This window comes from Ambystoma mexicanum, chromosome 4q (genome assembly GCF_040938575.1).
Source record: "Ambystoma mexicanum isolate Mex_15411 chromosome 4q, UKY_AmexF1_1, whole genome shotgun sequence".
In the NCBI taxonomy this organism is placed as follows: domain Eukaryota; kingdom Metazoa; phylum Chordata; class Amphibia; order Caudata; family Ambystomatidae; genus Ambystoma; species Ambystoma mexicanum.
The window spans coordinates 250,849,173-250,862,442 of record NC_090928.1 but is presented as its reverse complement, the minus strand read 5'-3'; positions in this window follow the sequence as shown (position 1 = coordinate 250,862,442).

Here is a 13,270-nt window from a genome sequence, read left to right as displayed (position 1 = left end):
AGAATCTACTAGGTGAGACAATCTAAGGTTGTGTTGGTTGTCTTCAAACGATTGGATGTCTTGAGCTCTAAAGAAGGGGGTATCACAACTTTCCCTTCTTTCTAGTTTACAGCTTACACATGCCAACATTCTGGAGCACCTGGGAGGGAGATTTGATCACAAAAGCGGGAGAAATTAAATTTCCCATTGCGCTGTATTGCATTGGGGTTAGAATTATTTTAGGTGGGAGACAGTAAAAAATAGCAAAATCTTTAATTGAAAAAAATGGTAGTTTACCGCCTAAATCGGGAGGGTTGGTGTGTATGCACAGCTCTATGTGAAATTGCTGCATTTAGAATGCCCGGGGTAAAACCTCTGGCCTGGACATCCCTGTTTTTAGTGTTTACTTTTATAGTGGATCCCTGTCCTGTACCCTCCCTTGCCCAACATCTATACCTTTACCAATTGCCCCCACTGTATGGGTTGTAAAAAGATAACGTTGCAGAACGTTTTCTCTGCCGTCATTCAGATGCCTAGAATGTGGTATACACACCTATTATTTACTCATCCAACCAGATGCCATAGTTAAAGGCAAGTGCATGTTTTATGGCACTCTGGCAAAGTGCCATATTTGGGTTGACTTGACCATGCTACCGCTGGGGGAGCGAGCCACATCACAAATTGAATAAATAAAGACGGGCAGGTGTGGCTAAGCAGTTAGAGAATAATTTACGTGTCGTGTGCCTTATTGGGCACCACATCATCCAGTAACGCCGCTTGTGCAACATAACAATTGTCGACGGGGTGGGGGATCGGAGGCACCCTGGGCTACAACTGCCTCCCGGGTTGGGCCGAAGTGCGCCGACCCCCAAACCTGTTTCGCTGCAGGAACCTGTATCTGGATCGCAGCAGAGCACCGGAACCACACCCGCCAAGACATGTTGATGTGCTGACGGTACACATCCCGGGGAGTGGATAGAGCTTCTTTCCTTCTCCTGCCTCCACTGACACCAGATGAGGCTCACGACTGATGCTTCCCATCAGGAGAGTGCTCGTGCGGCCAGGACTGGGATAATCTAGCAGGCCAGGAGATGCTGCCTGCCATCTAGTGGCCTTCCACCACGGTTCACGCCGATAAGGACACACACAGCCATTTCCCATCTCTGGAGGCTAGCTCAGGGGCAACGTGCTCGCCTTGGAAGCAAGACGACACGGAGCAACACAGGTTCGAACCCCGGGTCCGTGCTTAGAAACCTCTTGGTATTAAGCGTGTTATAAATAACCTATCTTATCAATTACCAGTGGCCACTCCCCGAACTGGGCAAAAAGGAACTGAAGGGGCACTGACATCTCGTGCACTGCTAGGAACATGGGGGCACTCCCAAGTCCCACGCCTGCATGCCCAAGAGCCTAGTATTCATGTACAGGGACAGGAGATTTAACCTGAATTATGAGGGGCGAGGAAAACATTGGGCCTCATTACGAGGTTGGCAGTAACCTGCCGGTGCTGCTGGTGGATTGCCACCAACCCTGTAACAGCGATTCCACCGCCTGAAATCCCAGAGTCACCAGGATATCACAAGTGGTGGTGGAACGGTAAATCACTGAAGCCCTGTTACTGACAGTGCTTCTGTGAGAGACATGCCATAGGGGCTTGAAAACTGCCAGGGGATCCGTGCTCCTAACGGCATTCCTGTACCACGGTCCAAAAAGGGTGCGGTATGTTGCTACCAGCATCCTTAATTCCAGACCGCCGTACTTGGAATGAGGCCCATTGTATCATCATCCACCACCCCAGGGAGAAGTGCAATGCAAATGCGTGACCGACCGCCGAGGGTTGAAAACCCACAAAGCAGCCTGCAATTCCGTAGCAGCCCCGTCCCAGAGTTTGATATGCAAGGGTCCCCGGCCATGCTAGGTTCCAAATGGACACTCTGGGTAGAAGGTCTAGAGATATACTTCAACGCCACGGGCATGCTGAAGGACACGCGAAGAAGTCAACGCTCCTATTCTATGCAGCAGCATCGACTTTTCAAAACACTTCTGCAAGGGTTTGGTTCAAACCAAGATGCACACAGGGCAATTAACAACTATTTCACCTCAATGGTGAACAACTTTGGCAGGCAGGGCAGGGACCTAATGAATCACTCAATGGCTTCTATACCCGACTACGGCAGCTGGCAGTGACATGCACATTCATAGACGAGGAGGGGGAGTTGCGCAGACATATTATACAAAAACCTAATTCCATCCAACTGCGCAAACAGATTCTAAATCAGGCAGGGTTGCCATGATGAGCATATTAAAATTTGGAAGAGCACAAGAGCTGGCTACATCGGGAGCTACCCACATGGAGGATGCAATTAAGGGTCTCAAAATAGAAGAGCAGGTGGTCAGTTCATCACTGCAGAGAACCCCGAAGTGCAAAAAGGGGAAATCATGACCATCCCATCCTCCACAAAGGAAGGATGACAGTAGACACCTCTGTGAGCTCTGCGGAGGGACACTATCGCACATCGAAGGGTGCCCTGCATCTGGCACCCAGTGTGGCCTTTGAGGAAAGCTAGGACACTTTGCAAATGTCTGCAGGGCCCCGTGGCCAATAGGCACAGCCCCTAAAGCCCAGCCGACACCAGGAGGCTGAGTAGCAAAACTGGCAGCCCTTTGGAACACAATCCAGCGTCAGACACAGCATCGGTGATGGACTACTATCCGGAGGTAGAAATTGCCACAATAGATGCCAGCGACACCCAAGAGATATTCTTCATATCCATGCTCGCAATAGGTGCCCAGGCGAGCAGATGTCAGCCACGCTGTGAGGTGACGATTATATCCATGCAAGTACCTGTGCTGATCAATACAGGTATGTCAGTCAACATCATGCCCGTCACACAGTACATCCTGCAGCGCCCCACACCAAGGCTCGCGACCCTGAAAATAAGGCTCCTCACCTATGGGGGTAATCAGTGCTTAAATTGTCGGGGGGTTGGCAGGGCTCAGCCCTGGCACATATTTCTGAGCACCTGCACTTATTCTTGTTTGCAGCTTATTTTGTGGTGTTTTGGCAATCTTATTATTTTAACTGGCAATCAGTAAGCCATAAAAATATATTTTTTAAAATACAAGAAAAATCCTCCCAAAACACAAATTCTATATTATTTAAATTATTAATGTGGATCTATTCAAATAAATAACACATCTTTTATCATAGGTGAAATAGCACATTTTATTTTGCTACACTTTTCATGTTTTGAATTAATCAAGTATTTAACCTTTTTTCACAGGTGAAACAGCATAGATTATTTTGCTACAATTTTTATGTTTTGAATTCATCAAATATTTATTAAACAGTAGTTAAATAATGTTGTTTGATTCATATTTTCATTGCGTTTTTTAGAGTGTTTAGTTTAGGTATTTGTACATGTTTTGTTTGTCACTCCCTTCTTGTATCTCTTTGCTATTTGGTTTTTATACTCTGATATACATGAAGACAGCCAAAAGTATGTGATTGGGTTCTGCAATGCAAATATGAATCAGACAAACAAATGTAAACTATTTAACACATATTTGATTAATTCAAAACATGAAGTGTGTATCAAAATAATCTATGCTATTTCACCTGTGATATGATATGATATGATTGCTTATTTATATAGCGCCTATGCACAATGTGTTTCAAAGTGCTTCAAGGCAAGGGAGGGAACAAGGCAAAATACAATGACATTCTTACAGGCCATGAACAGTAAGGATGTGAAATTAACTATCGTACTCGGCCTGACAACATTTCAGATGGTGCAAGAGCTAAGACATAGATAAGGAAGGGAGGGGGAGAGTGGGAAGGAAATGGAAACAGACAGGCGACTACCGTACTAGGCCTGACGACATTTCTGGTAGAGCAGGAGGAAAACAAAAGGTGAGGGAGAGGGGTGCAGAAAGGGAGGGGAGGAACAAAAGGTGAGGGAGAGGGGTGCAGAAAGGGAGGGAAGGAACAAAACAAGCGACTATCATACTAGGCCTGATGACATTTGAGATAGTGCTGGAGGGGTGGTGAGGAGGAAATACAACAGTAATGGGAGGGGGGAGGAAACAGACGAGGTTGCTATCATATTAGGTCCAGGGACAATTCTGATAGAGTAAGTGCATAGAAGAAAGTAAGGGGAGGAGATAGGAAAAGGGAGAAGGGAAAGGAGGAGAGAAAAGAGTGTAAGCAGTCAAAAAGAGTGGAGAAGCAAGAGTGGAGAGCGAATACAATTGCAGAGGTCAGTAGTAACACATAATGTTGCAAGCTAGGATACAAGATGAAGATGGGAACAGCATGATTCAGGGCCACCATGAGTACAAGATGCAAAGGAAGTCCAGCATGAGAGTTGAGAAAGAGTGATGCACCGTGAATGAATGAAGTCCACAAAAGTCAAATCCAGCATTGGCCACAAGACAATGATGGTGAAGGAAGGCACCAGGTGGGCGGGGCTTATGCCAGGTGACCTAGATCCACTTGCACCTGCTCCCCATCTGCACCTGCTTCCCCATCTAAAAAGATTTGTTATTTCTTTGAATAGATCCACATCATTAATTTAAATAATATAGGATTTGTTTTTGGATAGGATTTCTTCTTGAGTTTTTCTTTGATGTCCCCATTTCCTACCATTGTAAGGGCTCCCTCCCTTCTGCTATAATAGTAATATAACAACAACAGTGCAAGGTTGGACATTTCTGGGAGCTCTTTAGCTCCTCCCTCTACCCTTGGAGATCCTGGTGACCTTGAAACCAACAATTACCAGGAACTACTCTTGGCTCCCCAGTCCAAGTGGTGCCTTACAAACATGCATATGTGACATTAACTTTGAGTGTTTGAAAATGTTAATAAAGAAGAACTGGGACACATCTCGGACACATTTAAACATAATGGATCATACATAATAGCCAAAAGGTCACCGCACATCTCATGTGGAAGTTAGATTTTTGGTGCGCTATGTTACCTCTCCTAGTTGCCTAGTCGCAGCTCCTGCTTACTGGATGATGCCTGACACCCAGGAACTAGTTTTAGCTCCTACTTATTGAACCTTAATTTCGAGCCCTGCAGTACGCACTGGCAAGAGCTCTGCATGGGCTGGCTCATTGTTATTCATGAACCTAATGATCCAGGTTGGCAGGGCTATTTATCCATTTTCATGAATAACAATGAGTTGGATGGTGACCTTGCTGGGCACTGATGCTGGCAATGTCTGCACACTGCTCCACTGAGCCGGCATGACATTTCTGCACATTCTCTACTGTAATAACCATCAGGGTGGGTTGACAACAACAGGACAGCCCCCAGCCAGCAGGCCCAACACAGGGGCAGGGGCACTGAAAAGGCCAATATCGAAGAGGAGTTCCTGTCATGAGTGACAACTTATATAAGACAATCTTGCTGCAATGTTTGACAGGCAAGTTGATCAGTTAAGTAATGATTTTGCCTGCATCTATCCATCAATTTACCAGAGGAGGAAAGCATGCTTGCCCTTTTTTCTGTGGATAGATGGTTAACATGTTCCACTTGCCACCGATTGGATCAGAGCAAAATGTTGACGATGATGTGTTTTAAAGAAACACAAACATTTAGTTTATTTCAAGGCACAACTAATATGTTATGTCGATTGATATCTGTAAATCGCACAGTGAATCCATCACCCTCAATTAACCGTTGGCAGTTGCAACTTTAAACACAAATATGTTGACATAGTATGGAGCAGCCGTGGGTAGTGTCAACAGTTGGTGGGGAGTTGCCCCTCGCCAATGTATGACAGGTGTGCTAGAAAATATTTGGGGCCTTGCACTTATTTTCGTACAAATTAAGCACTGGCTGCAGGGCACCCATCCCCCTGGAACGTGCATTCCAGGCGACGGTGGCCAGTGCACGCCAGTGACGTTCGATGTCACCAGGACGTCAAAGGACACACTTCTTAGCTGTACAACCACAGAGATACTGGGCCTGGTCCACTTCGCCCATACCTCATGGACGTTGAAAAACCATGTGTCGAGTATGATGACCTATTCCAGGGCAAAGAATACCTGAAAGCAGAGGTGTTGCTAGGGGGGGCATGAGGGGGCTATAGCCCCAGGTCTTTTTGTTGTAGCCCCGGATAGAAGCTGAGGGGTTACAACCAAAAAGGCTAGCTAGCCCCCAGCCCCGACAGTCCCAGAATTAGCATAGCCCCAGATCTTTTACAGACCTAGCAACACCCCTGCCTGAAAGGCCAGGAAGTGAGGCTGCAAGTGAACAAAACCATCCAGCCCGTAGCACTGCGCCACAGATGCATACCATTTCACTAATGGAAGAAGGTAGAAGAGGAGCTCATACACATAGAATGTGCAGACATCATTGAACGGGTACAGGGGCCCCGCCCTGCGTGTCTCCAATAGTGTTCACTCTGAAGCCCAAACAACCAGGGGCGGTACGGATATGTGTGGACATGCATCTCCCAAACAGAGCGATCAAGAGGGAGAGGCACCTAACCCCTCCACTCTCAATGACATCTTGGCCGACCAGCAAGGGGTAGCGCATTCTCAATAATAGACCTATGGCCAGGGTACCATCAGGGGCCATTGCATGAACAATCAAGGTCCATCACAACCTTCCCTTCCCACCTTGGACTCTTCAGGTACAAGAGGCTCAGTTTCGCCATCACCACCACGGCCAAGCTCTTCCAGCACACCGTCAGAACTGAGAGGAGTTATCAACATTAGTGATGATGTCCTGATCTATTTGAGGACTGAACCGCAGCACCTACAGATACTGGCAGCAATCTTCCAACACCTGAGCGACAAAGGCCTCATGCTACCAAGGGAGAAAGGCCATTTAATCCAAGAACGAGGGGAGTTGTGTGAGCCCAGTGTGTCTGGGGGCTGTACTGGTACCGATTCGAGGTGATGGAGTGTATACCCCAGGGGCATATGGGAGGAAGGCACTATCGCCCACAGAGAAGCACTGAACGCAGATTGAGAGGGAGGCACTTGCGGTTTTGTGGGGGTGCAAGCATTTCCACCTATACATATGTGGGCACCACGTCACTGTTGTGACTGACCTCAAGCCATTTCTGCCCATATTGCAAGGTTCAGCACACAGACTACCGGTGAGGTCGGAGTGATGGAGGCTACAACTACAAGACTACAGAGTCACACTTCACTTTCAGCCGGGAGTAAGCAATCCCTATCAAGACACCCCGTAGCCCAAGAACTGGCTCCAGTGGTGGAGACCGAGGATGTGGAGGCACTAGTGCACATGGTGACCCTGATGGTGGTACCAAAATCCATGATGCTGACGCAGATCGCTGAAGTAACGAGGCAGTATGGAGGGATGATGCATGTGCTCGAGCAACTCAACTATAGGCCAATGGAGGTTGCTCCCAGATGAGTAGAATTGATATTCGGCAGGCACTAAGGCTTTCACGGCGGGCATGTGGAGAGTGTAGGCAGAGTTGCCAGACGGCACGGAGAACGTCCTGCTGTGTGGGTCCTGATTAATGATGCCACCTTGGATGATTCCCTGAGTGCAGGAAAGAGCGCCCATGGGCCACAAGGGAGCCACAAAGACCAAGGCTAAGCTAGAAGATCTGCTTCCCGGACCTGCAGAAGCCGGTGGACGTGTTCCTTGCCCAGTGTACATGGTGCCAAGTGGCGAATTCACCCATGAAAGCACCTCCCACTGAGTCTCCGGTGAGGGCGGCAGCACGATGGCAATCAGTTAGCGTGGGCTATGGCATAATCAAACAGGACAAGCATAGTGTGGTGCTACTGGATGAGTTTTCATGATTCCCAGAGGTGCAATTCATAAGGTCCACAGCTGCGGACTATGTCATTCGAGTTTTGCAGGAATTCTTTGCCAGGCAAGGGCTGGAGGACTCCATCAGGTCAGATAACGGAGCACCATTTCATGGACAACAGTTTATGGACTTCATAGAGGCCCATGGGATAAAACACATCCGGATTAAGCAATGCTGGCCCAGAGCAACTGGAGACGTGGAATGCTTCATGAGGACCCTCAATAAAGTGTTCTGCATTGTGCTGCAAGAGGGGTCAGATCTGAAGGCAGCTATGGCGAAATTCTTGATGGCCTACCGGACAGCCCCACATTCAGTAACGGGGTGTCCCTGGCAGAAGCACTCATGGGGTGCAAGATACGTTCAGCGCTTCCAGAACATTTCTCCAGAGAGATCCCGGTTGTGGGTACGGAGAAGACGTAGGCCGCACAAAAGGCAAACAGTGACAGAGAAACGGAGCGAAGGAGTCTGGTGATATCACACATTCAAGTGGGAGATACTACGTTGATGAAAAACCATCACGCCACATACAAGCTGTGCCCACCATACAAAGTGTCCCCACGGACTGCGACACAAAGAAAAGGATTCATAGTAACTTCTTGCAGGGGTATGGAAAGCATCACTAGAAACTGTAGTTGGGATAGGAGGGTAGGACTGCAGGGAGGTGGTACGCCGGGCCAGAGAGAAACCAGCAGAGAGCAAGGTGAAGAAAAGAAGAAGAGCGAGACACGAGGAGGGCATGCAGCCAAAGTCCAGAGAGCCCCAAGAGAGTAGATCAGCAAAACATCCCATCGGGAGAGCAGGCTGCCGGTGAGATTACAGGACTATGTGGTGGAATAACACAGTATCATACCAGCATCCTTTTAGATAACTAGGTTAATGTGGATGGTGTTGCATCGTGTTATGGGGTTGAGAAAGGATGTGGTGAGATGACCACGCTACCGCTGGGGGAGTGAGCCGCGTCAGCCATGGGATAAATAAAGACGGCCAGGCGTGGCCAAGCAGACAATAACTCGCGTGCTGTGTGCGTTGGTGGGCACCACCGCGTCCAGTAACACCGCTAGTTCAACATAACCAGAATGGGCTTCCCTTGTTGATAAACCCTGTAGGTTACCATTATTGCCATGCCCTAGAAGCGCCCTGCCTTTAACAATGCGAGGCTGAGAACTCTGTTTCAAGCCCTCGGCCCGCTAGGATGAACTTGTGACAGGACGCGCTGAGGCCACGTGGCTCTTTTAATGTGATCACTGTCTCGGCGATCCTTTCTCCTGTCCTGCCAAGAGCCGCGTGAAACGTGACCTTCACACCGGCCGATAACGTCGGCGCTGTGGCGCAAGCTACTGTACACGTGTTTTTAGGGTCTGACTAAGCGTTAACACATGCAGTGACAAATTGTACATCTTTTGCTCTTTCATGTAGAGCCAAGGTTTAAAGGAACAGTTGTGTAATCTTAAAAGATTTACTTCTGCTCTAGGCAGTGCTGAATATTTTACACAGATGTCCAAGGATTACATTTCCGGAAACAGCAATAGACCTTTGTAGAATTGGTTTATTTTTTTGTTGTTGCAGTTTTATATTAGCCTAGACATACATGCGTATTAATTATTCTTTTTCTTTTCAGCAGTTCAGATCTTCACAGTTCTGAGAGAGGCCTGGCGATTGGCTGATAGTCCGAGGGAAGCTTTCTAAACTATGCCGAGGCTAGGCACAAACCCGCTTAGTCATCAATGTTATGCACAGTCCACAGAGCAACGGCGCAGAAGTTATGCCACTGGTGTCTGCGCACTTTCTTTTGTGTATGTTTTCAGCATGGTTACGGGGAAAGCTTTCTCACAGCGCATCAAGCTGAATTAAGCGCCAGGCAGGACGCCAGCCGCTAGAAATAGACTTCCAGTGCCCACATCAACAACGCACAAACAAATGTCAGCTATCGGTGTTTGTAACAAAATCAACACCCAGTTCTAATTTAAATGTCCTGGAAAAGAGAGGTGGGAGGATAAAAGCCTCCTTAGGATGAAATAAATGGTACAGCTGTGAAAGCCTTGCAATCCCGGTCAACCGTTTATGATGCAGTTGGCAACTAACAGGCGTAGGGCCCTGAACATGAGTTTGGCGCCATTGAATTAATGTGCACATGAGGCAACAGTCATTCTCTGCATTACCAAGGCTTCTACGTGTTGCCCATTTTGGAGTCCCATGAGGGATAGGCGCAGGGCCGGCCTTAAGGGCAGCAGCGCCCTGGGCGAATTGGCGCTGCCCCCCCCTCACCCAAGGTGCCCCCCCCCTCGCCCACCGTGCCCCCTGTTGGGTTCTAAGTCTGGTTACAAATGACTCTGACAACTTCTTGTTAACTGTAAGTTCTTTACTTGGTTTGGGCTTATTAGTTACAGTTCTTATGTCAGATAAGTCATGGGGAAAATAGGACACCCACCGGCAGGCATCCTCTCTCAGGGCTTACATCTTTCAACTGACCACCCTGGAACACTCACTCATGGATAAACATTCTGCACTCTGCCTTCCATGTCAACATTCCGCTCTATTGCAGGCATATCTAATCATGACACCCCCCTGGTTAACACGGGGTGGGGCGGAAGGGGGGGGGGGGCCAGCAGGGGCCACTTTAAAAAAAAAAATGTTTTAACCTCCTGGCACCAGCGAGGAGGTTAAATGGGGCGCGTTAGCAACCCATTGCCATTGAACGAGCCCGCCGCCGCGGGTTCATTCAATGGCAATGAGGCGCCTGCCACGCCTTCTGCGACCACGCCAGCTCGGGGGAGCCCTTGAAAGACTTCCCCGAGCTGGCGTGGCGAGGGCAAAAGGCACCCTGGGGACGTGGCAACCCGGGCGGTCGCCCGGCTCGCCCCCCCCCCCTAAGGCCGGCTCTGGATAGGCGGAATGGAATGACTGCATGGAGTAATTCCACCGTGGTCCGGTCCTCCATCTTAAGTGGAGGTACCTCCACTTACAACCCAAAGGATTTTTCTCATAAGGGCGAGAAAGCCCATAATTGTGCAGCGCGGTTATTCCAAATACTGCCTCTTTAGCCACTACCACCAAACTCTTAATGAGGGCCTCTGTTTATCCGACTGTTCATTTGGGGAACAAATTGAACAATCAGAAGCAAAAAGCAGTATATCAAAGTTTATTGTAAAACATTTTTGATATGAATAAATATATATATGCAATAAATATAAAGCAAAGAAAGCATACATATAATCCAGTTCAACAATGAAAACGCACTTTTACAGATAAAAAAGCGATTGGCATGAACACAGCAATACCCAAGCATAACCCACACATCAATCAAACTTAAACAACAAGCCACGAGTGGATCAAAAGGTGGGAACCACTATGCACATAAAGAGAATTATAATGTTTGTCGTAAACACAACTGTCAATATACTGCTTTGCGCTTCTGATTGGTCAGTTCGCACGCAGGGGACCTCCTTTCCTGTATTTGTGTTCATTGACCCCCCCCATTGGGCCTAAGCGTTTCCAGATTAGATTGGGGTAACCTCTAGTTTGTGTTGCTTTAATGAAGGCTAGTCAGCTGCAAGGAGTAGGCCCGGGACCAACCGCACAGCCCGCTGAAAGGATCACCTGACCCAGGCAAGCCGCCGGTACTCCCCCATTGGTCTTTATGACCAGTCACGTCGTTGTCCCAGTAGTGGCTGCAGTCCGCTCGCTACAGCTCAACAATGGCAAGCAGCCTCACGTTCATATTTATTTTATTTTAATTTTTTTGATTTGTAAAGCGCCCTACAGTCCAAAGGTAGCGAGGCGCTGTATATCAGGCAGCTTCAGTCAACACATGGCACATTGTGTGATTGTGTTCAAAACACTGTAGCAAAGAGGTTGTATGCGCCTGCTGGCTAGTGAGATCTGTGTATATCAAATACCAACAAGAATGACACAGGGCCTCATTACGAGTTTGCCACAGGAGGCAATGTATTGCTGGTCTCCCGAGTAGATAGCTGCGTACATTCTTTAAGATATAAAGGAAATGCCAATCAGGGTAACGGTTGCCCGAGTGCCTAGAGTCTGGACATACTATATATCTGCATGTTTTATTAGCAACCGAAATGGTGCAAACATTGGCCACAGTGCACCTAGATTGGTGACATCAACACTAGGAACGCAGGGAAGTCGCAAAGCCATGGAGTTTTCTGATTATTCTAAGGGCCTCATTACACGGATGGCGGTAAGGATTTACCGGTACCGGTAAAATACTGGTACCGGTAAACCCTTACCGCCTTACTACGAGGTCCCTTTGCGGGTTGGGGGATTTAACACCTGCTTTTTGCAGGCGTTAAAATCCAACCCGCAAAGGGACCTCAGAGCTAATTACGGCGCCGCAAAATTGCGGTGCCGTAAGTAGCGCCTTCCCCATTCCCATGGAGCCCTATGGGGCAGAAATGGGAATGGGAAAGGGCAATGGTGGAAGGGGGATTTACCGCCCCACCAACCTTGGAATGGGGCGGTAAATCCCCTTTCCACCAAGGCGGTGCCAGTATTTTACCGGCATGAGCCATGGCGCTAATAGCGCCATGGCTCACCGCCTACCGTGTAATGAGGCCCTAAGACTTATACTGCTGGCTGGTACATTTCCTGCTGCCTCACTGGCTGACCATTTGAAGCTTGCACATTTTTGCTTTTTTGTCACTTTTTTAAAAATACAAAAAAAAAAAAATCAGACATTGTTTTGCCTTTCTCACATAGGACATTTCAGTGGGAAAGGTAGACCTAGAAATGTTACTAAGTGTTCTCTCGGTCACTTGAATGACGACTTGCCTCTTTCTAATTGGCTATCCAGACGTTTCACAGAAATGGCCCCCGCTTATTTTTTTACACATAAAGGAGGACATTTCTGGTTTGTTGCTATCATCCATGCACGTGTCAGTGTGAAAGAGGATAAAATATTTCTTTCGAGTGTGGCCATGTGAGACACGTGTGATTACAATATGTTTGAGTTCTTCAAGTGGTTTAAAAAAGCGTCTAGTCTTCACCAAACTCACCCTTACATAGTCCCGACCTCGCAATGTCTCTTTTCATACTGTGTAGACCTTACCCCGTTTTTCGGTTATTTCCCAGTCCTCTCTCTAGTTCTATCTGCCTCCCTCGCTCTAGCAAATGCTGCCTTGTCTGCCTCTCACAGTGCCCCCACAGCACACTGGGCCTCATTACGAGGCTGCCACCGGTATTCATTTCTTGCCGGCGCCCAAAAATGGGCAATTACCGGGTCATTACGACCTTGCCGGACCCAGTATTTGTCCATCCCTGGGCGCCGCAAAACATTCTTTCCCATTCCCATTTGAGCCCCATAGGGCTCAATGGAAATGGTGAGGGTGGTAGCACTGGTACCGTTAATAACGGTAACAGTGCTACCATCATGTTCTCCTCGCGGGTGCCGGTACGGCCACCAGGTCAGACCTGGCGGCTGTAAAGACACCCGCGACCAGAACTCGTAGTTTGCCGGTATGTTTGTTACT